Here is a 24,048-nt window from a genome sequence, read left to right on the forward strand (position 1 = left end):
AACGAGCTGAGCTGTCAGGGTATCTGTTTAAAACCTAATCCCTGCAGATAGCCCTACTGGGCTGGGAGGGCATGGCTGGGAGAGCAAATGGTGCTTTGGTGAGGAACACGGATGCCCATGGAAATAGAGGAATAAGGGGATAAAAGGGACAGCCAACAGGTGACTGGACAGCTGCTGCTTATCTGGCCATACCCTGGGCCTCATCAGCGCAGTCTGCCCTGTCTTTTTATTAAATGCTATTTCTGGCTATTTTCCTGGGGCAGGGGGCTCTTTACTCTGCATGTATGGAGAGCAAAGTGCCAGTAGCTGGAGTCGGACCGTGGATCGCAGGGCCTGTGCCATCGGTGCCAGTGACCAGAGAGACAGGATCAAGCATGGGTCTTGGCACCAGCAGCAAGAGTGGGGACCGTGGGGTGGTGGGGCCATGCGTCCCAGCCCTTCTCCAGCCACTGGAGAGACCTGTGTGCATGCAGGCTGTGTGGTCACGTGTGGCAGGGAGTGATGGCTAGTGACTAGCAAGCCAGACTAGCCTGCAAATAGGATAAGCAGCCCATGGCTGCAACTTTCTRAAAGTCTAATTCTTGCTGCCAGTGAGACACTGGCATGTGTGCATGGGAGGGAAGGGAGAAACTTCAGTAGCTTTTCTTTGTTGTTGTTCTGTTAGTCCAACATCTCTATTTTTTTTTAATTGTTTGCCTCTTCCTTTTTCTTGGTAAATTGTAGCTTTCTCGAAATAATCTTTTAGAATCGTGGACCAGATTTCTTTCCCTGACTCATGACCTGCAGAGTAACGAAGGGGACATGTGGCCTTGCAGTGTTTTCCTGTTCTCTCCCTGGGGGAACCTAGCTCATGGTATGTGTCTAGGGATGTATCTAAAATTTATTTTGCATGGCTGGTCAGCAACACTCACTTTAAATATGCTGTCCTTGCAAATAGTCCTGACAGCTAACTGATTTTACTACAATAACTTCTGAAATTAACTCAAAATGGGTCGCAGCCAGAATCAGCACAGCCATCAGATGATTTCCACCCTCCCCCCAGCCCCCTGCCAGTATTCACCAGTTCAGGGGGTTGTGATACAAAGTGGAGTCATAACAGCCCTGTGTGAGGGCAAGGAAGAATTTGGATCAATGTCAAGACAGGATAAGTACCAAGTGATGACTTCATGTTGCTGCTTCCCGTGCAGGAAGAATCTGACATGCTTTGCAAATAGCAGATAAACACCTCTTTGCCTATCTACCGAATGAATCGGCGTGATTCTTCGCTGCAATGTAGGGTATGAGGTGAAGCGTATCGGTGAAGATGATGGCAGTGAAGGGATGCAGGAGGGACACTAGAAGCGCAGACCTCCTGCATAGAGGCTGAGCCAGGACACACAGCGCCTGGGGGGTCTCTGAGGACCACAAGCAGGTAGGACTCCAATTTGACATCTCCTGCTGGACCTGGCAGCCCCATGCCCCTCATGCCAAGCTGAGAAACTGGGCCAAGGCCTGGCAGAAGTGCTTGCTGCAAAATGAGCACTCATGGGACTTCTCGCCTGCAAGGACGTGCTGGTACATGTTGAAGTTTGCTCTACTGAATGCCCTTGCCCCAGTCCCTGCAGAGCAGTGCTGTCATGGCAGCTGTGGAGGAGGTGTCCCTGGGCTTGTGGCCCCATGGCACCGGCAGCAGCTCACCCGTGCCTGCAGGCATGAAGCTGGCCCCAGCCCTGTCCCAGCCAGCCTGTGTCCAGGAGGGCAATCCACCCTCTTGCTGGTGACCAGGATACTCTGTCACCACCTGACCACTGGTGCTGCTGGGGTTCTCCATTCCTCCTCCTCACCTTGGCTGGGTTGAACACTGTGGAGGAAAAGCCATGCCACTGCTGGCTGCTCACTCCAAGCCTTCCTGAACCTCAGGAACCAAAGGGAAATGTGTGTGAGATGAATTCCTCATTTTACAGCACGCAGGCAAGTGGTTTTTTGCTTCATTGAGTCCTGCCTTTTTCCTGGTCATCCCTGGAGTGATCCGAGATCCACCCCTTCCTTACGCTGCTTACCAGCCCCAATTTCAGCCTGCACCAATTGCACCTTTCTCCAACTATGTTTGCCCTTAGCTAGGACAGATAACCGGCTGCTGGAGCAGGGTGGACATGGTGCCTCCTTCCTCTCATCAGGAATAATCCCAACAATCACTGCTCTTGGTGAGTCCCTCAAATGTGGATGCATTGCCTATTTGTGTTACACTGTCTGGGTGCTGAGGGGGTTCTCAAGAGCATCAGTACCCTCCTAACAGCATGTACCCTGCAGAGACCTGAGGAGGTGACAGTGGGACAGGTCCCAGACACCCCAGAAAGACTCAGCATCTTCTAAATCCAGTGCATTTTCCTGGAGAGGTGAAGTCTGGACCTACATCCTTGGAGTTGCAAGCAGTCCTGGGCTGCCCTTGCCCTTTGGAGGTGGAAAGGCAGAAGGTGCAGGCAGGCTTTGGGTGCAAACAGCCCAGAGCAAGCAGGGGGACCTTTACAGCATTTGCCCCCGGCTATTTAAGGCTGACTTACAGACTCTTGGGGCCTGCCTGCTCCCCTAGATAAGAAATGTGTGTGTCAGGGGGCTCCTAGGCAACCTGGGCTGTGCGGAGATGGCTGGTGGTGTTTGCATGGTCCCTCCAAACTGCACCCTGTCCTCAGGAAAAGCATGAGGGATGTGTGCTTAGAGGGAGCAGAAGGACCATACCGCTGCCGTGGCATTTGATATTGCCCCAAGTGCGGGAGCCCTGGGATTTACTAAACAGAGGATTTAGTAAATACAGGGTGTGTGGCTGAGACGGGGTTTGTGATGGCTGGGTTTTAATCCAGCTCTTTTCTGGAGGAGTTTAGTCCCCCACCTCCACATGTCTCCAGGTCTGACCCTCCAGAAATGCCTGCTTCTCTGAACAGCATCATGACTTGTGTGACTGCTCTGCTGTTTGGAAAGAGAAAACATAGGAAATGATGTTGTGGCAGTGCAGCAAATCTCAGTGCCAGACCTGGTAGGAGGGGAAGGTGACTTCACTTTCAAACAAAATTGGTTTCACTCGTTCACACTCGCTCATACCCAGGTACTTGCCAGCACCAAGGCGTGTTTGACCAAGTGACCTGTCCAGCAGTCGGACACTGAGACATGTAGCCAGATGATCTGTTCAGGAAACCTTGTGATGATGGGTAGGATAAGGGACACTGGTGGCAAGTTCTCCTGGGCTGCTCTTAGGCTGGTGATCATGTGCTGGTTTTGGTTGTGCCTTTTTATACCCTTTAGCATCTGGTGGTGATGTGAGCTCAGAAACTGCAGGCAGTGACACAGTGTTACTCTCGGCACCTTGATGTGTGAACATTACTGATACCTAGCAATAACTTCCCACAATCCTAAAGATGGGGGAGGCAGACATGGTCTTTTTTGTGCTCACTTTTGATAATAGAAGACATGTCCATCCCCACTGACAAGAACAGTTTCTCATGTTTGGAGATGGAGAAACAGCTTAGAATCAGATTTTTTTTCCTTATTATTCTTGTGGTATTGACACTCCTGCTCTTTTCCAGTTCCTTTCTTGTTTCTAACTTCAGCTGCGGCAACTGCCCTACAAAGAAAGCCCCTCTGACCAAGGACTGGGTCCCATATCCTGGATTACTTGTCTTTTTGAATGTATTTCTCAGGAATTGATTGTTTGGGATCCTATCAGTAAATTTCCATACGCAGTCCTCAGCCTGTCGGGACCTGCTAGGCTTGACTGCTTCCCAGCTACTCCATATTTTGGCAGTCCCCACTTAAGTAGATCGAACTGTTCTTCAGGCTTAAAGTGGGAACTGATAATGAAGGTCCTGTCCGTTCGAATTAGAGGCCATTCTCAGCCCGCACTGCTTCTCCACATAATGGCTAGCAATCCCTAGAATTCTACCTCCTGAAACAATGAGCAGATTAAGCCTGCTGTACACCTTCCCCCTCTTGCATTAATGCTTGTACTTGCTCCCCCTAGCATTCTCCACCAATTAGTTTAGGGAATAATGTTGCTACGCTATTTCCTACAGAAGCACTGCTGTATTTATCTGTTCATATAAGAAGTCATCTAGATCCCTGCAAAGGTCCCATCACATGATGACTCCTGTTGACCAGGCTTCAGGGATGATCCTCACCATCAGGTAAAGCCTCTGGGAAGGGGAATCCACATTTCTCCTTGGGTGCTTCTCTCCAGCAGCTTGTTGCCTTGCCATCTTCTGTGCTTCTGTTCTTGAAGGTCAGGGCGCCATCAACCTTGGTCTGCGTGGGTGGCCTTTAAACCCAAGCCCACTTGTGGAAACCTCCTATCTCAGGTGGGTAAGCTCACTTACAAACTGCATAGCCTATTGGAAAAGAAAAGGTTAAAGGCATTTAATAAGTACAGCTTGAAGCCCAATTCTTTCTTTCTAAAGGTTAAACTTCTGAACTGCAGATAATTACCATTTTTCTCTTCCCTTTTATGGCATCTTTTATCTTAAGCTGTAGAGACAATATGTAGGTGCTTTAAAGTTTAAAATAAATGAGTGTCTTTCGGTAAGGTTGTGAGTTAAAAAATAACATCTTTGTGTTTCCAGATGATTAAACCAAGGCAGAGAGAGCTGGAGGTGTTTGTTCACGTTCAGCTGGTGAGTCATGAGCAGAGCTGAGGGCAGCACTCGCTGCCAGGGTCTTGCTCTGGGGCAGTTTGGAGCAGTGATTTGACCCAAAAGCGGTGGTTTTTGTTCAGATCAATTGCTAAGTATTTGGCAAGTTGTTTGTTCATAAAACAAGCTCTACAGTAAGGATCATTTCATCCTGGCTGGTCATGCAGCTATGTCGAATGTAAGCTGCCTGCAGATACATTACACCACAGGAAATCAGGAATGGCGATAGCGTATTCACTTGACTGAGGATGTTACTTTTTGATTTTAAGTGCAAAAATTTAGTTACCAGTTCTGAATATGCCAGGAAGTATGAGATAGTAATTTATCCTTCTCCTAAAAAGTGCTGGCAGACTGTTGATGAATCCTCCAAGTGAGATTTTTGGCCTTGTGGTTTTCTGAAAGATGTTTTATGTTTAAAACAGCCTGAAGAGAATTCCTGTTTTAAAAAAAAAATACATAAATACATGGGAGGAGAGGCATTGCTAAACAAGTAGATCTGCATGCACAACAGGGGTTGGTACCCAGAGGAATAACTTCAGCCAGGCCAGAGCGAGGCACAGGGATTGCCGCTGGCTGGCATGCCGTGGCCGTTCCTGGGCGCTTGCRACAGTCTGAACCCACCTAGGCCAACGCCAGAGATGCGCTTCCTTGACCCTGGCACACCTCTTATCCCAGGGAGTGACTGACTTTCACAGCTCGGCTCCTCTGTCTTTCCCCTCAGACACAGGCACGATCCCCTGACTCCGCCGTGAAGTGTCTGCTTCTCGTTTGGAAGAGCGAGCCTACGGGGCTTGCGCGTGATGAGCTCCCCTGGGTAAAGCAGGAGCGTTTGGGGCTGGGACGCATGGTTGGCCCACAGGATGGGCTTTGCTCCAGCCTGTGACTAGCGTAGACTGTGTCTGATTGTCCTCCCTTTCTGCTTCCTTCAGGACAGAGAGGAGTTTTGCTCCCTGCCTTCCTTGGCAATGCCAAGCCTTATTCCATGACAGCCCCTTCTGCAAACAGGGCCCCACCGTGTGCTCTACCAAGTATCGCAGGTGAGACTGGAGAGCTTCTCCTGGCTAAACACCAGCCACGTTACACCTGAGATGTCTGCAAAACGTGGCTTTGCACGGAGGTGGTGGTGTGGGTGCTGCCCCGTGTCCCGGCAGTGCTCAGGGCTGGAGGGCACCCRAGGGCACTGCTGGGGACAGCACCCAGCACCCAGGGGTAGGCACAGCCGGAGCTGGATGCAGAGCACGGCTGGCGTGTCCTGCCAAGCAGCAGGCAGCAGATGGCAATGTCGCCCTGCTGGCAAGCAAGCGCCCGGCCAGGAGCAGCCGGCTGGGCCCCGCGGGGAGGTCTGGGGGGCAGTGGGTGCTTGCTGCGCTCTGTGCTGGGGGCATGGGTGCAGGCCCCTCTTTGCGGTGGGTCCAACTTCTTCTGCAGAGGCCCCAAAGCCACAGGGTGTCTGGTAGAGGTGCTCCTTGGCACCCGGCTTGCTCTCCTCATTGCTCAGTGCAGCCACCCAGGCAGGAGAGGCGAGCAAGGGGGGCAGGCGAGGGCACCCCCTTTCTACCTGCTCTCCTCCCTCCCTGCCTGGCACAGAGGCTGCTGTCAGCCTGACCAGGGCTGCCCGCACCAGTCTGATCATAGTTTAAGTAGTCCCAGGAGGTAAATAGCCCAGGAGCCTCTTGCCAGCCCTGCAAGGTGGATTTTGACAGGTGGGGAAACTGAGGCAGGGAAAGGGCCTGTGAACTGGTAGTGGAGACACCATGGAGCTGGTCTGTTTTCCTTTCCAGCAGCAGAGAGAAGCTGCTGCCACAGCTGGACCTAGTGAAGGCCCACCTTGGCCCAGACAAGAGCTGCAGGGTGCCATGCCTCCTCCCGGACTGACACAGCGGTGCCAACAGGCATTGGTGGGTATAAGGGGCTGGGGGCTTGGTGGGCCGGGCCTCCCCCTCCGTGTGCTGGGGATGGCCACCTCTTCCCGGCAGAGCATGGGGTGATGGAGAACGGGTCCCTTCCCCGCAGCCAGCGTGGCATGGACTGGCTGTGTCCCGGGGCTGTCTGGGAGCCGTGCCTCGGGGACTTTGTGCGGCCACTCATCCTCTATCTGATRGGAGGGGAGCCAATGCTGAGTGTTTTCTTCCCCTTTTCTTGGAGCAGCTCTGCCGCATCTTTTATCAGGCTGGGCTGCTGAGCTCAGGAAAATGGGAGCTGTTGGCCTGCTCCCTGGCAGGGTTCACTCACTCTCCGCTCCTGTGCCCAGGGCCACATCTGCAGCACAGAAATGGGGCTGGCATCAGCCCTGCCCGGTGCAGCAGCAGCTTCCAGGGTCATTGCTGCCATTCTCCACTGCAGGTGACATCCCCCAGCATGGGCCTGTGGGAGAGGCCAGAAGATGCTAAAAAATAATCTGTGGGAGGCTTTGCATTGCCTGAAGCTATACCCTGAGTTGCCTCTGCCTCCCCTTTTCACCTCTACGGGTACCTGCAGTTGCTGGCTGTAGTCCCAGTTGGGAGTGAAACTCTTCCTTGGGGTTTCCTTCCACTTCTGCATTGGCCTGGGGAGAGGGCACTGAACCCAGTTACCTGGGCTGTCCTCTGCTCCCCAAGGCGAGAGTGCTGCAAAATCAGCATGGGCTCGTGCTAAAAGCACGTTATTCCTTCCAGGCAAGCACTCCTGATTCAGCATTTCTGCTGCCAGCTTTATAGTGAGTGTGAGATAACAAGAAGACCCTGTGGGTGCACAGGGTGCCAGTGATCCCAACCTCGTATCTCCTAATTAGGCACAATACAACAATACAGGCTGTGCACTCTCAGCATGCTGGGGTCAGACATGGTGGTTAACGAAAGGGTATGTGGATCATGGAAACGGGCACAAGTCTAGAGTCTCTGTGTCACAGCCCTGAGCTGCATCCCCCACACGATGCATTTACCTGAAGCATGACATTACTGTCATGTGTTRAAAACCTGCCAGGCTCCACTTCAGAGGTGGCTGGATTTTGGAGGTAGGAGGAGCTCCATAGCCCCTGCTGGCAAATGGGAAGGGAAGATGTAACCAAAAAAGGTGTGAACCTCTGATCTGTGGGTTTATTCCTGGTCATTTTGTTGGAGGTGAGTTCAGGTCTGGAGTGTGGGCGCACTAAGAAGCTGCTGACCTTATTGCACTTGCACCATTTCACCGTGCTGGCCCCATGTGAGGGAGGAGGGAGCCCACAGCGTTGTCCTAGCAGAGAGAGCTTCTGGGGCTGAAGCCCCCAAACTGGTGCTGCGAGATCAGTGCCTCTTCTTGCAGTCCCGGGGCCATCCCAGAGCTGGGTCAGCACCTGCAGAACAGCCCTATCCCCAAACCATTGCTTGGCACCAAGGGATGAAATGTCATAGCAGACAAGACTTCACAGCCRGGACTCCCCTTTTCTCGCGTGGGCAGGGAGAAAGGGACACCTCTGAAAGGGGAAATTTGGGTGGGGAATCAAAGGGGTCTTTGTATATGGGACATGCAGAAAATGAGGCAGAGGGTGAGAGTCCCAAGCATGTAAGTGATTGTTGCTTGGGGAGACTGTGAATACACCCTGACTTACTGCTGTGCTGTGTCCCAGGCTGATACAGTCATGAAACTTTGCAAACAGCGCTCATGACAGAGAAATATGAATGAAAAGGTCCCGAGATAGGTGCTGAGTTTTTGAGCCAGGCTCTGAGTTGATGCCATGTGCGATTTCATGTGCTCCTCCCCACTGAAAGTGTCCTTCGGCATTACAGGGCAGGCAGTGGGAGAGGTCTCGCTTTTCCCTTTAGCCCATAGCCAAGATGTTTATCTTGGCTGGAGCAGCACCAAGGAGGCTGGGGCATGGTGCGAATGCACAAAAGCAATCTCTGCCCAAGAGGATGGTAAGGTGATACATAGCAGCCTGGGGTCAAAGGCTGTACCTAGAGAGGGGGGATGCCAGTGCTAGAGAAGCCATGGCTAATGATGCGGAGGAAAAATTATCAACCAAAAACTGAATGCATCGCATTTTAGTGGTAACCTTTCCCTCCAGTGGAGATAAGGAATGTGCAGTCTTTGCAGTCAGGGAAAGGAGCCAATTTCACTGCAGTTTCAAGAGATAACTTTCTCTCTGGAGGCTCCCTGCATCCCATAAACCTGCTGCCAGTCACATTGCTGCCAACATTATAAACCTCTATGAGTCTGTGGAAGCCAATAGGCCTTATCTCTTAAAGTGAATCTTGTTAACTGGACTTTGCTGCCTGTATCATGTTCTTTAAACATCCCTTTAGGTTCTTTGCACCCAGATGAACTGGAGAGGGCTTGACAGGATGGAAGAAAGGAAAAACAAGATATTTTCTTCCAATATGAGCAGCTCTGGACTGTGGGTGTCCTGCTAGGACCACAGCTGGGTGCTGTTCCAGGAGCAGCTCCAGGTGCCTCTAGTGGTCCAGGATGGTGGGGAACCAGGTGGCTTGGGGCTGTGCTGAGCTTTCTTGTGTCCTCAGCTACCCTGGCCTGTGAGCAACTGCAGGGCCAAGCCCCCTCTCTGCTCAGCAGAGCTCTGCTGACACCTGTTATAGGAGGGAATGCTCTTTCTATCAGGCTTTGAAACAGAAAGCTGCCCTCACTCTGCAGTTCCCCTGGCTGGTTTAGAAGAGCTATGCAGAGGCACTTGCATGCTTAGCACACCTTGCAGCTGCTGGTCCACCAGGAATGGACTTGCAGCTAATGCTCTTGGGCTAAAGCTAACCTCACATACAGTTCTGCAAGCAGTAGTTGCATCTTGGCCTGCAGAACATCACAAGGCACCTTTCTGGGCCTTTGATTAATTCGTGTTCATCTTTGTGTTCCCAGGACAGCTTGTGAGCAGCTTCTGCAGCATGAGCAGTAATTCTGATATCCTGACAAGGACAGCATCTCTGTTTCACATCCAGTCTGTGCTGTTCCAGGTAAGGCTCCTCTGCTCTCTGGGACAGTTTGGATCACCAGCCTGTCCTTCCCATACGCCTGCTTCCCTCTGCTATTTCAGGATAAAGTGAAGACCATTCCTTATCTGCCTGGGAAAGGGCGCCTCCAGGAAGGGGGAGAGGGAGCATTAGCATATCTCCCGTTCTGGTTCTTTGTCCCTTAATGCTCTCTCTGCCTTCCCAGTTGCCCTGTCAGGCTGCTTTGCCCTTCTTGCTGGGCTGCCATCCTCCATACCACATGGGGAAGGAGAGCATTGCTCAGGCCTGGCAGGGTGTGCTTGGCGCCGAGAGCTGGGGGACTGTGGAGGAGTGTGAAGATGTCCTGATTTCTTCAGGTAATCATCACCTGCAGGTGTGGAGTAGGCTGATGGGACTGCTGGGCCTGTTCCACCAGCCCTGCTTTTCAAACAGCTGCTCAAAGAGCTGTGATTAATAGCAGCTTGTTAGCAGAGAGGAAGGTCTTTTCCCTGCCTTGCCTGCAAAGAACTGGCAGAGAGCACAGAGGCTGGAGCCAGAGGCTTGGCTGCCCGTTCAGAGGCTTGCAAAGCCGCCAAGCCCTGCATCCCACTCCTTTCCGTGTCTCCATYGGTGACTGAATCAGCAGAGGGCACTGCATGTCCATGCTTGATCCACCTGGGAGGGAGGAAAGGTTCCCTCCATCCCACCGCCCTTCAGTTGCCCAGCTCCAGGGCAGAAGGGACATGGTAAGCAACTGCCCCCTGGCTACCAGGCCTCTCCCCCAACTCCTTGCCAAAGAGCCCCAGGCTGCAGGACAGCCTCTGTGATGGAAAGATTGGGGCTGATAAAGGCAGTCAGGAAGCCCTCAGGGAAATGAATGGCAAACTCGGATCAAACGGCAGGAAATCCACTCTCTGGCTGCGCAGAAGAGCCACACTGTGGAAAGCACCAGTCCAACAGGAGGTCATCCAAGAGAAACACGAAGTCTCATTACAGGGCAGACTGGCCAACCAGCAGGACAGGCAAGAGCCTGGGGTCTGGGAGGGTGAYGCCGCAAAAGCAGTTTGGCTTTGTGTTTCACTGTGGTCCCCACAGGTGGTGGGGAGGAACTGCCAACCTGCCAGCAGTGCGCAGGACCATGCTCCTGGCCATGCAGGGAGGGGAAGGAGCCTTTCTCACCACAGCCTGAGGCAGTCTGCTGGATTTAACTGTTTTGCTCAGAGTGGGACATTTGTCGGCCTGAGTGGCGTCAGCATACTGCTACTAGAGTCCAATACAGGCCCCTTGTTTGTTAGTGGCTGCTCCTGGGCTCAGATCCTGCAGTACTGTAGGAGGCTCTGTAAATGCTCCAAGACGTGAGTGGATTTGGTGCTGCTTCCCATGCAATTGAAGGCTGACCCAGCATGAGCAAATGTTTGGAAATTGATACGCCTTTGCATTACACTATGTGCTGGGGCCCTAGCCAGGTTAAGTGCAGACTGTGCCCTCCTTGGTGATGTGGGCTAGGACCCTGCCTTTGGAGACAGGCTCTTTCAAGGAGAGTATTTGTGCACAAACATACAGCCAAATGTCCCAAAGGGGACCAGAGTGAGCAGGGAGATGGATGCTACCTCCTGCACTGCTGGAGCACCCCAGGCTTTGGGAGAGTGACTTGTCCTCAGTGGAGGTCTCTTTGGTTAAAGAGGGAGCAGTAAAGATCAAAGACTCATGGACTCTGGGATGGCATGTCCTGCTGGTTTTCACAGGATGGGAAGTGAGAATGATTGAGTTGTGGAGCATTTCCTCTCCAGTTCCTCTTCTGGTTGAAATCTGAGCTTATCCAAGAGTTCTTGCCTTGAATAGTGGTTTAGCAGGACTTGGATGACCACCTCATAAACCCAGTCTTCTGGCTGGTTTCTGCAGGGTAGGGCAGGAGGTTAGAGCTGACAGCGATGAACCCTGAATGGAAGAGCAGGCTCGTGTGTCTCCAGGCTGTACCCGTGGCTTGAGCAAGCTAAAGGCTTCGCACAAATGTAAGCCAATATTTTTCTAGCTAGTAGCAATGGTCGCTCCCTAGGAGCCTATCTGGGCCTTGGAGTTCATTTGTTCACTGAAACCTTTATCAAGAGAGTGAAGGTAACTTTCTAGTCTTGTTGATATCTGTGGGAGATAACCTGCATGGAGGCTTTCCAACACGTGGCAATTTCTGCTGTTGCCCTTTGAGAGCAGCAAAGATAAGATACCTGAACCTCCTGCTCAAGGAAACTCTCCTCCTCTTGCACAAGTTCCACAAGGTTAGCATACAGCCTGCTGTTTCGTGACATGAATCTCTGTCCCCAGAAGAAGGAGCTGGGGTTTCACACACGGTCCTACTCACTCATGAACATCCTCTGACTCATTGCTCCTCACTCGCTTCAGCTCTTCTTCCAAGCAATGTCTATTTTCTTTCCAGTGCTATTTCTTCACTCTTYGCTTTGACCGCCCAGATCTACAAGAATGAACAACCTACCTAAGAAAACCCTGCTCCTCAGTGGTTGCCGGGAAGTTTCCAGCCATGGCTTTCTCAGAGCAGCATGCAATGTGACTGTTGGTCTGTTGTGTGAGTCCAGCCCCAGCAGAGAGAGCTGAGTCCTCATGAGGCAGAGCCTGCACAGGACTGGAGTATCCTGGTGTTTGTAGTGTACGAGGCGCTGCCATCACAGCCTGGTACCCCATAGGCCTGGGTGCCTGCTGCATCACATAGGCTTGATGAAATATACCCACATTCTTCATATTCCCGTATAGTCTGTGGACTTGCATCCCCTCTGCTGTAAGGGATGGAGAGGGCATAATCCATTCCCGACAGTTCCTGGAGTGGCACCCGCAGTAGAAAAAAGGGCTTGTGTGGAGGTGTCTGAGCTCTGCACAGATGCAAGAAAGYGTCTGCGTAGGACAAGGTGAACTGCGCTGACACCACGAGCAAGAGTTTATCTATCTCACCCATGCCGGATAATGGGCTACCTAAACAACTAGCTGTTCCTCAGGAGGAGAGATGAGAAAGCTGAGCTAAATCCATGTTCCCTGACAAAAYAATGCCTGGAACAGCAGCATGTTTATGCAGGACTATGAAGAAGCCAGGAAACACCACCAGCCTGGCTGTGAATGGCCTGGTGAACCTCCTGAGCCAGAACCTGCAGCTCAGCCAGATGCTTCCTGGCAAGTGTCAGACCCAAAGGCAGAGAGGTCCTTCAGCAGGGCCAGGTGGGGAGCGAGAGGCAGCATGGACCTGAGATAAGAAGGGCCTGTGGCAGTGCCAGCCAGCACAGATGAGAGGGGAGGTAAGCTCTGATGGACTTTGGACCGTGTCCATCCTTCGGACTTTCTACCTTTGTCCTCCAGGGCTCCTTCTGGGTTGGGGAGCCTGGCTTGCTGGTGGGAGGCAGATGTTTGTTTCAGAGGGTTTCTTCAGATATGTTATTGGGAAGAGTCCTTGGCTGTTGGGCTTGGAGGGATTGCAGAGTCCCTGGGCTGATGCATGCAGATGAGACTTCTGCTCACCACAGGCAACACCATGGTACAAGTGCTTTCATAAACTAATTGTGCTTTTTCTTGGAAACAGGTTGGGTTTGGGCTATTTTGTGTCATTTGGTCCCCTTAGGAGACTGCCTCAGGGACCTTCCTTCTCAGTAGTTAGGAATCTTCTGTTAATTTCCAGCACAAATGTATCTGTGGCCGGCTTTTTACTCATTTGTTCTTGAGCCAGAGGACAGTGCTGGCACAAACAGCTCTTCTCCCTGCCTGTACTCTTCAATGTTGATTTGAAATAGTCTTTCTTTGGCCTTGGGTTTCAGAGGGATGCATTTCAAAACCAGAAATAAATGGGCTTGAAATATTTCCCATAATTTTGCAAGATCTTGACTCTCTGATAGCAAGATTAAAAGAAAGATAACAACAAAATCAGCATTCAGGCTGGAACCACTATTGTTAAGTAGACAACCCACTAAAGCCAGGACTTCTTGTTTACAATTGAACTCATGAATTTTTAGATATTAATGTATGAAGGATTGAGTAAACAACCATTGTGCCTCTAAGGAATGAGTCCCAGGCTGTCCTGAGCTGGAATACTTTGTACTTTCCTGATTGCCTTCCAAGAATTTCAAATTGCTTTGTAACAGAAAAACAAGCCTGCTTCGTAAGATGTTTGTGAGGTTCTTGGGGCAGTATTAATTCATCTGCACTGTGATGTGGCCAGTTTTGGGGCAGAACTCAGTGGCTGCTTACCGCGGGACACTGGACACCTAGGTGTTCGTAGTAGGGTAGGGAATACCCCTAAAGAATAAACCAGACAGGTCAGAAGAGTTAGCCAGGATTTGTTAAAACTTTGCTGTAGGACATCGAGTCTATGAAGGGATGTGTCCACAGGGCAAATCATCCCTTGTGCTCTGGAGAGACCATGATATACTCTCCAGAGAAGCTGTGCAAGCTATATTTTGTGCTGATGGGCTCCCCAGGTTTACCTGGATGTTTCTGAGCATGGTGGCATTGATACCTGATGCTGTGCTGCCCTTGCAAGGTGTTCCTTATTTCTGTCTTTCCCATGTGGAGTGTGTGCAGGGCAATAAGATCTTGTTGTGTTTTCAGCTTGTTTCAACAGTGACCACCATTTTGACAAGAGCTCCTTCAACCAAGAATAACACTTGGGACGGGAGACCAGCATGCTTTCATGTCTCTGCCAGCCCTGGGTTGCACCAGTGCCGTTTCGCTGGTTTTTGCACTGGGACCCAAGAACCAGAAGTGAAGACTTCTTTCTGCTAGCATTGGTGGGTGAGGATTTCAGGTAGTCTATGAAGGAAAAGGAGCTGAAGGCCTGCAGCTATGCAGTGTTCCTCTTGGAGAGCCGAGGCAGTCCTACCTGGGATGTTGTGGACTGTACCTTTGTAAACCAGGCAGGATGTGTCCCTTGCTACCTAGGTCAAGCTTGGGTTTGGTTTCCAGGCCAACAGCCTAGAGCTGTGGAAAGAGTCATGAATTCGGGTTACCAAACCATCTGCTGGCTGCATTTTAAAAAGCAATTAAAGCAAAATTGTTTCCAGCCCTTCTGGTTGCAAGATGTAGTCTAAGGAGAGATAGCTAAGCCAAGATTTGCCTGATCCTGCCACAGCTCCAAGTATGAATTACTTTGATACAATCCCTGTGCTGTGCATGCTGTATGGTTCAGAGTTCCTCAGGAGTGTATAAGTAAACAGGGCTGCCATGCTATTAGCACAAAGGCCTGAAAGATGATAAAACCTAGGAAATTGGCATTTTGGTCTCTTTTTTTTTTATTGCTTTTAATCAGAAATAAATAGAGTAAAAATCTTTAGAGAAGTAAGAATCCTTTCGTAGGGTAGAGGAGGGTAGAGTGTGCTGCCAAAGAGTAACGGATCGCAGTTCTAAGCAGTCTTTACTGAAGCTGCTGATGCTGTGGTCTGGGGACCTGTGTTGCTGGGCAAGTGCAAGACCCACTCTGTGGAAGAGCCTGGGAGAATTGGAATTAATAGTAGGAGGTGATGTTTAGCTCTACCAAACAGATATTTCCTCATTTAACCAGTTAAGATACTTGCAGCGGTTTTGTTGGAGAACAGTATTGCAAGTATTGCTTGTCTCTGCAAGGCGACAGCTTGATGAAGCCAAGCGGGGTTCCTGGGGGAGAGCATGGGGCCCTTGAGAGTGTCCTCTGTTTAGGAGCTGGTTCCCAGCAGCATGGAGAGCAGACCTCTTCAGGGAAGAAACTCTGCTCTCTTCCTTTTCCCACAGTGGAAGGCTTGCAAAGAAAGGGGAAAAAAAAGGGGATGGGGTAAAAAGAAATGGCAGAGATAACATGACTCTTGCTTGTCCTTCTTCAGCAGCTTGCCAAAATCAGAGAATGACCTTCTGTTGGAGGGTAAGGTGAGGCCTTGCCTGAAGGTGAGATGGGGCTGTACATATAAGATTTAATATTCTCTTCTGGGCTTTTCTGTATCCTCGGGATTTTCATTCTTCTGCTGAAGAGTCATGCGAGAGAGAGCTGGGAGAATGAGTCTCTTAATCTGTACCACCAGTGTTCTTTTGGAAACTGCTTTGTGTATGCTTAAAATGGATCCCAGGGAGATGGAGAGAGGGGCCTAAGGTGCTCCTCACCCCATGGAGGGCACAGGGGAAGAGCAGATAACCATGTGTGTGTGCTGCGGTGCCCTGAGCACACCTGGGCCCAGGGTTTGAAAGTGGAAGGTGACAGGACTGAGGTGCCCTTGCAAAGAGGCTCCTGTGCTGGGCTGCAGGGACTTGCAGGAGGCTATGCTCCTSCTCAGCTCAGGTGCCTGAATCCAGCATTCAAGAAATGTGAGTGATGCTAGATACTTCTCCCATCCTAACTCTGAGCCACTTAGATGCCTCCTCACTGATACTGAAGCTGGTCTCCTCTGGTGCAATAGCAGGGCAGTTTGCCATGGTGCTTCGGGCTGTGCTTGGTGGAAAGGGTGCATGTCCCTGCCATGGATGCTGAACCTCTTGTGACCAGTCCTGTAATGCTCTGGGTATGAGGCAGGGAGAAGAAGCAAGATCTGGTTTACTGAGCTCAAACCTGGGCCGAAGCGTCTCCTTTTTCTGGCAGAAGAAGGTAATGTGCTGCGGCRATGGGTCTTGACAGAGGGTGGGCTGGAGTGACCTGTGGCAAGGGGTGGTGGTGGYGGCTCACAGTGTTGTCTGGGGACTGCAGATGCCTTGGGGACAGCCATGCTCCAGTGTCTCCCTCTGCCCAAGCCCTGCCATGCCAAGCACCACTGGCCAGCCTGACTAGCTGCATCTGGCACGGGAAGGGAGGCAGCATTGCATATTGAGGGATGGGGCTCCCCAACCTTTGCATCCCCTTTGGAAAAAAAGAAAAACCAGGCTTGCGGAGAGGCAGGAGTCACTCGGGAGCTTCCTGGGCCTGGAGAGGGGGTCTCTCCCGGCGAGCAGAGGGGCAGAGCAGCTGCGGGCTCCGCTCGGGCAGCTGCTTGCTTTACAAGAAAGGAAGAAGAAAAGCCGTGAGCCCAGCGCCGAGCTGAGCCTGCTGCTTATGTAAGAGCTGGCAGCGGGGCCAGCCGTGCGGAAGCACAGCGGGCTTGCAGCGGGGCGCAGTCGTCTTGGATTTCTCTTGTTTGCTCAGCAGCTTTCGTGTGGCGGGGGAGCAGGGTGAGGGCGCGAGATTCCTGCACACTGAACTCCTCTGTTTCTCTCGGCAGGATAAACAGAACATAAAACAAAGCCCCGAGGCAGCGCTCGCCTCCGAGGTGCCACGCTGCCAACCGCCCCCCCCCCCCCGGGCGCCCGTCCTCCGCGCGCTCCCCGGGGAGGGGGGAGGCAGCGGGGGGCCCCGGGGGGCGGCATTCGCGCTGTCTTGGGTGCCCCGGCCTGGGGAGCAGAGCGGCGATGGGAGCCCCCGGGGCCGCGGTTAGCCCAGCTGGGGTTTTTCCGGGCGTTGGTGCTGTGCTCGCGGCCGGACCGAGGGCTGCGTCTTGGCGTCGGGGAGGAGCGAGCAGGAAGAAAGGGCCAAAGCTCCCCAGCAAGCGGSTCATGAGGTTCGGGTGCCAAGCGGTGCCTTCGGGGCCTGTAAGCCGTGTACCGAGCAATTTGCAGCCCGCTGCAACGCCCGCACTGTGGTCTCAGCTGAGGATGGGCGAGGAGTGACCCCAGTCCAGAGGAGCCCGAGGCCCCATGCAAAAGCTGGCTCTATGGGGTGTCCCCTTGGCATGGGGGGGGCCATGCCCCGTGTCCTCGCTGCCCCACAATGCAGTCGCAGCTGGGCACTACACCATGGGAAGCAGAGGGCAAGGGAGGGAGCTGGACGTCCGTCCTCCCTCAGCCATGGGTTCCCTGCACAGTTTTTCGCTGCTCCCTGAAATCTGGGCTCTTTATTTTTAACCTCCCTTACGGAGTAATTTCAACCCTGTCTTGCCCCGGTGCTGGATGCCTGTCAGTGGCAGAGGGCAAAGGTGCTGACCTTGGTTCTTTCCCAATGCAGTATTAGCTAATCCCCCTCTCCAGGGACGTAGCTATGGGCCGGTCCCCCCTAGCCCAGCAGCAGGATGAGCCGGTGCCAGCTCCCCTGCATTTCCACAGACTTGTGATTTCACCACCATAGCTTTGCACAGGGTGAGGTGAGGAGGAGGCAGAGCAAACGCTGCTTGCTGCTGCAGTTTAAAACACTTCTGTGGGTTTCTTTTCATGCAGGGTTTGCTCTGGAGCCCATGGTAGCTCCATGTTTCCTGCAACCCTACCATGAAGTCATTTGGTTGGGAAAAAGCATTGGCCAAGTGCTAGGCTGCAGCAACACTCCCTGGAAATGTTATTGCCACTAAAGAAGCAGGAAGATGCTGCTTTGCAGGCACGTGTTATCCTGAGCCCCCCAGCAGATGCACTACCCTGGCTGCGTGCCACTGAGTGAGATGGCATYGCTGACTTCTCCTCCCAAAAGAAAGAACTTTTGCAGGGGAAAAGCCTTCCAGATGGAAAGAAGCTGTTTTGCTGGCAGGGATTTGGGAGGCTGTGAGCTGTGCACATGAAAACCCAGTGGAAATGCAGAGCTACGAAGGGCAGGCGTTGCCCACTGTGGCACTAAGCCAGGCCAGGGTGGCCTTCGGGGTCCCGAAACAGAGGGAACAAGTTGGTGGCTGGAGACAAGTCTCCGGCGGAGYTGTACGAGGGCCGGGGATGCATGTGCGGGGGGAGGCAGTGCTGAGCTGCGCTCCTCTGCCCGCGCGGGACCGAGGGCAAGGGGAAAGCCAAGCGCGTGGGCTGCTTATCCAAACTTCTTGGCCTGGGGTTTTGCGAGCGCCGGCTTTCTCATAGGTTTCCCACTCTGGGCTTGACAGGCTGGAAATACTGCAAGAGCAGCCCTTTTTCTGTTTTTTTTTTTTTTTTTTTTTTTTCCCCTGATGTTTGTGTCTTTCCACTTCCGCCTCTGGCCAGCGCGCATGGTGCCAAGGCACAGGAGCCGGGAACACCCATGCGGAGGGGGGCAAAGCTCCCTCGGCCTGCAGAAAGGAGGGGAAAGAAAGCAACCGCCGCGGCCGGGAGCGACGGGGAGGGCCGGGCTGCCCCGCGTTGGCTCCGCGGGCCGTCCCGCCCGGGCTCCAAGGCCCTGTCCCGAGGAGAGCGAGGCGGTGGCAGCCGAGGGGAGGCTTTCCCGCGGCCCCGGGGCCGCTGCGGGGTGCCCTGCGGGGAGCGCGGCCGCCCTCGCCAGCGGCGTTAGCAGGAAGGGCCTGAGCTCGAAAGCAGGAGAGGATCAAAGCTTTCTRAACACTCAGGGCGCTTGGCCCGGGAGGTCTTGTTCCATCTATTTATAGCAGTGGGGCCAACCGAGTTCAGAGCTGGAGGCAAACTTTTCCAGAGCTGGGGGACATTTGGATTGGGGGGGGAAAGGGAGTTCAGCCAGGCCCGTTTCCAGCAGCCGTTGACTACTCCCCTTAGGTATGCGTTGCTCTCCACGACACACTAACAACAAATCCGCATAGAAGTGCCTGGCTGATGCCGTAAAGATTGAAACAAAAATGTGAATTGGCTGGAAATGGGAACATGAAAGTTTCCAAACAGCAAAGCCATAGCGTTTGAAAGTGAAAACTGTTTTCTTACTGGCTTGTTTTCATCCTCCAGTCAACATCCTTCAATTACGATAAGCTAGTATCGTTTTCAAGGGAAAGCTGGCAATGATTTTAGGGTAAAAAAGACTGAGATAAAGCTTCTTGAAGCATATGTCATGTTTACAAAATGGAGAGGAGGATGGAAATAGCCTGTCTTTTAATCTTGAAGGTGAATTTTTTGATGTAACTAAAGAATGCGCTGCTTTTCTGTGCTACAACTTGTAGGCAAAGCCAGATTTGAACTCTGAATAAGCAGCCCAACCAACCAACTCATGACACAAGTGAAATTGCATCACATTTTAAACTATGGGCCTTCCAGAGGAGGAAGGCAGCCGCCTGGATTTTCCTGTGCCTGCGAGTGAATTGTGCTAATGGCATTCATTATCTGCAAGGGGTATGAGCAGCACGGTTTGGCTACGTGCCAACTCTTTTTGCATGCTTAGATCCACTCTCTTGGTTAAGACACTTTCTATAGGTTATAAAAATATCTCTCTAATTACCAGTAGCTTCTCAGGCTACTGCTAAATTTCTAACCGTTCTATATTAGCAGCATCTCTGAGCTTACTTTTCCCTGAGGAAATGGTGCAATTAGGTTGGGAGGTAATTATAATCAGTGTAATGGAGAGGACGGTTTGAGGGACTGGGCTCTGGAGATGATGGGTTTGGCAGCAGAGCAGCACCTGACCCAGGTGGGCTGTTATGGTGAACGATGTTACGCTCTTTCCGGTGGAGTGTGGTGTGGGTTTTCTGTGCACGGATCCTTGCTGTGGGATCCAGGTATCATCTTAACCAACACGGCTAACCTTTATCATGTGTTTGTCTCGGTTTATTTTCAGAGAGAGAGAAATGTCATAGCTGGAAAGTTTCCTTTCATCTCATAACCACCCCCATGAAAGTCTCCTCCTACGCAGGCGATGCCCATCCTTGCTGTGGATGGTTGGACAGTGCTGGAAGAGCCAAATTTTTCCCTTTAGGGGAGCATTGTTGCCTGCAAATTCTAGAATGGATTCTGAAGAAAGAAATAATGATCTGGAGGTGGCTGGAACATGCAACAAAGGTTGGTCTGGTTTGCTAAAGACAAATCACACTAAACTATTTGGTATCTCCTGGTCACCTGATGGGAACTGTGGTAGCTTTCATCTGTTTTGGATGTCAGTGGAGCATTTGGTAGGATGTTCTGGGGGAAGTTACTCATGCAACTGAATAGGCTGGGGCCTGGCAGAGGAACTGTAATGTCCAGGACAGATTGCAGAGCAGGTGGTCATGGCCGGTGCTGCAAGGCCAAAGGGGAGGTTTCTTCTGGAGTTCTTGTACTGCAGAGAACCTACTCCAGGCACAGTTTAATTCTCCAGACTGATCAGTCAGCAACATTTCATTACTAATAAAACTCAGCTATGAAATAGAGTAGATCTCCAATATTCCACTAGGAGCTGTCTGAAAGGTGGGACAGAATCGCTTTTGCAGTTTGGCCTGTAAGCCTGCAGTATGTCGCAGGGAGAAGAACAGTCACCATTCAAGAGGTTTCTGCACCTGTGGGGATCTGAACATACAGTCCTCTAATGCTCTTGCTATGAAGATCCCTTTTGGTCTTGTACAGACTTTGTCAGCAGTATGGTCAGACCTTCCCTGCATATTGGGGAAGGTCAATGCTGGGACACTTGTCTCTGCTGTTGCAGGGCAGAATAGCAGTCTGCTTTCCACCAGTGGCAGAGACGTGCAGGAGGCCCTTCCCTGTGAGCAGTTAGCTATGGGTTGTTGGAGGTCAGCTGGGCTACAAAACACCCCTGCTTTGAGTCTGCTTCTACCTCCAAGTGAACACGAGCAAACATGCACATGTTGAAGCAAAGCAAGTGTCCTAACCACTTGGAGGGTGAAATAGGTGTGAGGGTCAGGCACAGTTGTTCTCCCAGCTTAGATTTTCAAGCTGGTGACCACAGGCTCTGAGCCTGGTTTCCACTGTGAGTACCTTGTCCCAGGCAGAAGAGAGTGTTCTCCTTTTTGCTAATGATGATGACTATTCATCTCTCAGTCTGTACATGTCCTTACTGTGAAAGGCCATTCATGTGCTTGGTGCTAATGTTCCCAACTCCTGTCCTGGGAAGAGTACAGAAGCCAACTGGACAGTCATTTATTTCACTGAGAAGCTGTTTTTTCTGCAATTAACACGCAAAATGCCTGTCACTGTGGCTGAAAAGAGATTTTAATTAAAATCGTTGGTATTGGCCAGACTGGGGAGTGAACAAGAGGTGGGAAGAAGGCCCAGGTCAGTCTCTTGGGCCAGCCCAGGAGACTTCCCACTGAGATGAGGCTGCACAGAAGGTAGAGTCAGCTTTTTAATTGTATGAGCTGTTTTTTCTTCCTTGAGTGACCTGCCCAACAGTCGATTGCAAGCTGATAGGAGCACAGATACTGCCAGCCAAAAGTTGGGACAGATCCACAGGTCGTTTAAGTCCTAATGAGGAACCATGAATAGAAAACTCTGATCACACATAAATCAAAAACACCTCGCCCTCTTCTCTAATGAGCAGGGCTCTCGAAGAGCTTTTGTGTTGGATTTTGCCTGGCTTTCAGAGGTGCCTGAGGCTGCGTCTTTCAAGCTAGCCTCCAAGCCGCGCTGGGCCGACTGCTGCAAACCTTGCTGTCCCCTCTGCTTGCAGGTGGCCTCCAAGAAGGTGTCACTCCCCCGGGCTGCCAGTGTGGACTCGCAGCGCAGGCGATGCCTGCCATGCTTCGGGCGGCTGCAYGGGTAAGCGAAGTACCGGGGCGGGTGGGATATCCCTTCTGGGGAACTCATGGGTTCCCTGGACCTTCTGRGGTTGCTGAATAAAGCCAACGGCACAGCCTGGATATTTTTCCCAGGTAGAACTTTCCCTTGCTGGTGCAGTTGGACCCTGGTCAAATAGGCACTTTTTTTTTTTTTCCCCAAGCCTCTGCTTGGGAGCATTTCATGTTTCAGCACAAGCATATTCAAAAGTGCATGTGGTTTCCCAGGAATGCTATTAACTGCAGGTGCTATTCTAATGAAGTGAGTGTCTGCTCCCTTTATAAAATTCCATTAAATTAATGTAAGAGTCATGTAATAAATTCCAGGAAACTGGAAATACTGTGGGTTCCCATGTCATTCACATGAAATGAATCACACTTGCTTACATGGCAGCCAGGCCTGTAGGTCTATTTATATTTCCTCTGCACGGGATAGGGTGGTGGATTTTCTGATTTGTCCTCTGAGCAAGCAAATTTAAGAAATAAGAAAAGCTGAATGGGTGCCAGCCCCACAACTTGTCCCTCGAAGGACAACACCAGATTCTTAGCAGCCTAAGTTACCCAGTAACATGGCATCGGGGCCCTGAAGCCATGTAGATGCTCTTCAAAATGTTACTCCAAAATCTTTGTGTTCTTTTTAAAGAAAAAAAATTTAAAGGAACTTCTGGGGGTAAAAGTCCCTCTTATTTTGAGCCTTAACTCCTGTGCACTTCTTTCTGCATAGCACAGACTTTGTCCGGAGGTACCCGGAAGCCAGTGCCTTGCACAGGAGGATGGCGCGGAGGTCTGGCATGGAGAGCTGGGAAAGGATTTGTCTTTTTCACTTGGGTTCTGGCCTAGACAAATCAATTGGCTTTTACATGTTTAAGAAAAAATCCTTTCCTGCTGCCATTTAAGTTTTTGTCTGCTGTGTAGGGTTTAATTTCATGCTGTCAAACCGTGTGGGAGCGCTGAGCAGCTTTGAAGTTTCTCAGCCTGCTGTGGTGAAGGAGGGAGACATCATCAAGGTGAACCAAGGCCCTTCAGTGCAGCTAAAATTTGCCAGGCGCACAAAAGGTCGGTTTAAAATGCACATATACGAGGTTTTGGTATGGATTGCTATGCCACAGCACAGCTTGCAGACCCTCAGGCCTGCAGGGCAGCCTCTGGGCACCAGGACCGTTACCTGTTGCAGGCGGCATTTTAGCCCCGTGCCTTGGAGATCCTGCCAAGGAGGGCTGTGTTTCCCCCCCTTCCCTGCACGGTGACATTTCCACTTTCAAAGCCTGTTTTTTTTTGTTTTTTTTTTTTTCCTTTCCCTCCTCTTTCCTGACTCCTTGCTTTCTCTCTCCCTCCCCCAGCTCCCCTCCGGGAAGGGGCCCCCGCCGTGTTCCCGCGGCGCATCCTGGCCTGGCGCAGGGCCGCGGAGGTGCCGAGGCGCACACAGGGACGAGGGCTGTGCTTCCTGCTCCCTCCCCAGCGGTACAATGGGGACATTCAGCCAAGCACAAACCGCTCGTTCCCCCGAGGGAGGGAGGGAGAGAGAGAAGCCCCCCTTTTTCCCCCCCCCACCGCTGGCCAAGTCCCCCCAATCGCCGTCTCCCAAATAGCGATGGTGAGAGACAAAGCAGCTGACGCCGTGTCCCAGCGCGCCGGCGGAGGCGAGCTGGAATCCAGCATCACAAAACAAGCACTGTGCATGCTCCCTTTTCAACGCAGGCGCGCGCGCCCCCCTCCCTCCATCCCCCAAAATCTCCAAATCTGCCCAGCAACGCTGGACTGGGCTCCTTTTCCCACCCAGCGGCCAATCCGCTCGCTGCCAGCGGGCCAGGGCCTCTGCCGCGGCAATGCAAGGGGCAGGCACTTTGCACGGGGTTGATCGAGTTGCAGGGAACGGCATGTTTTCGGTCTCGTGCGCGCTCTTCTTCATCCTCCAGCGTTGCTTGTTTTTCTCCAGAACGGAGGGGAGGTGCAGGTCTGAGTTTGGACGCAGCTCCCGCTCTTGCTTGCGCACTCTCTCCCAGTAAYGCAGCCCGACCTGAAAAAAAGGCGAGATTTCGTTGCCGCTCAAGGAAACCTTGTTTTTAATCATGGYCAGGGAGCAAAGCCAGATCGGAGATTTTTGGGGTGGGACAAGGGAGAAAGGGAGGGGGGCAG

At 52.0% G+C, this 24,048-nt stretch overlaps 1 long non-coding RNA gene across 2 annotated transcripts; it reads left to right on the top strand.

Annotated features, from left to right (window-relative positions):
* The first annotated feature begins 1,485 nt into the window (after window positions 1-1,485).
* LOC112975080 lies at window positions 1,486-21,902 on the top strand. Of its 2 annotated transcripts, none has more exons than XR_003256478.1 (11): window positions 1,486-2,183; window positions 4,044-4,154; window positions 4,250-4,325; window positions 4,587-4,637; window positions 5,377-5,469; window positions 5,585-5,692; window positions 6,437-6,553; window positions 9,480-9,574; window positions 11,982-12,846; window positions 19,986-20,206; window positions 21,807-21,902. It is a non-coding gene; the product is annotated as an uncharacterized LOC112975080 (long non-coding RNA). The 2 variants fall into 2 exon arrangements; XR_003256479.1 differs by having other exon boundaries at window positions 6,440-6,553.
* The last annotated feature ends 2,146 nt before the right edge of the window (window positions 21,903-24,048 follow it).

This window comes from Apteryx rowi, unplaced genomic scaffold (genome assembly GCF_003343035.1).
Source record: "Apteryx rowi isolate R43461 unplaced genomic scaffold, aptRow1 scaffold_65, whole genome shotgun sequence".
Classification (NCBI taxonomy): Eukaryota; Metazoa; Chordata; class Aves; order Apterygiformes; family Apterygidae; genus Apteryx; species Apteryx rowi.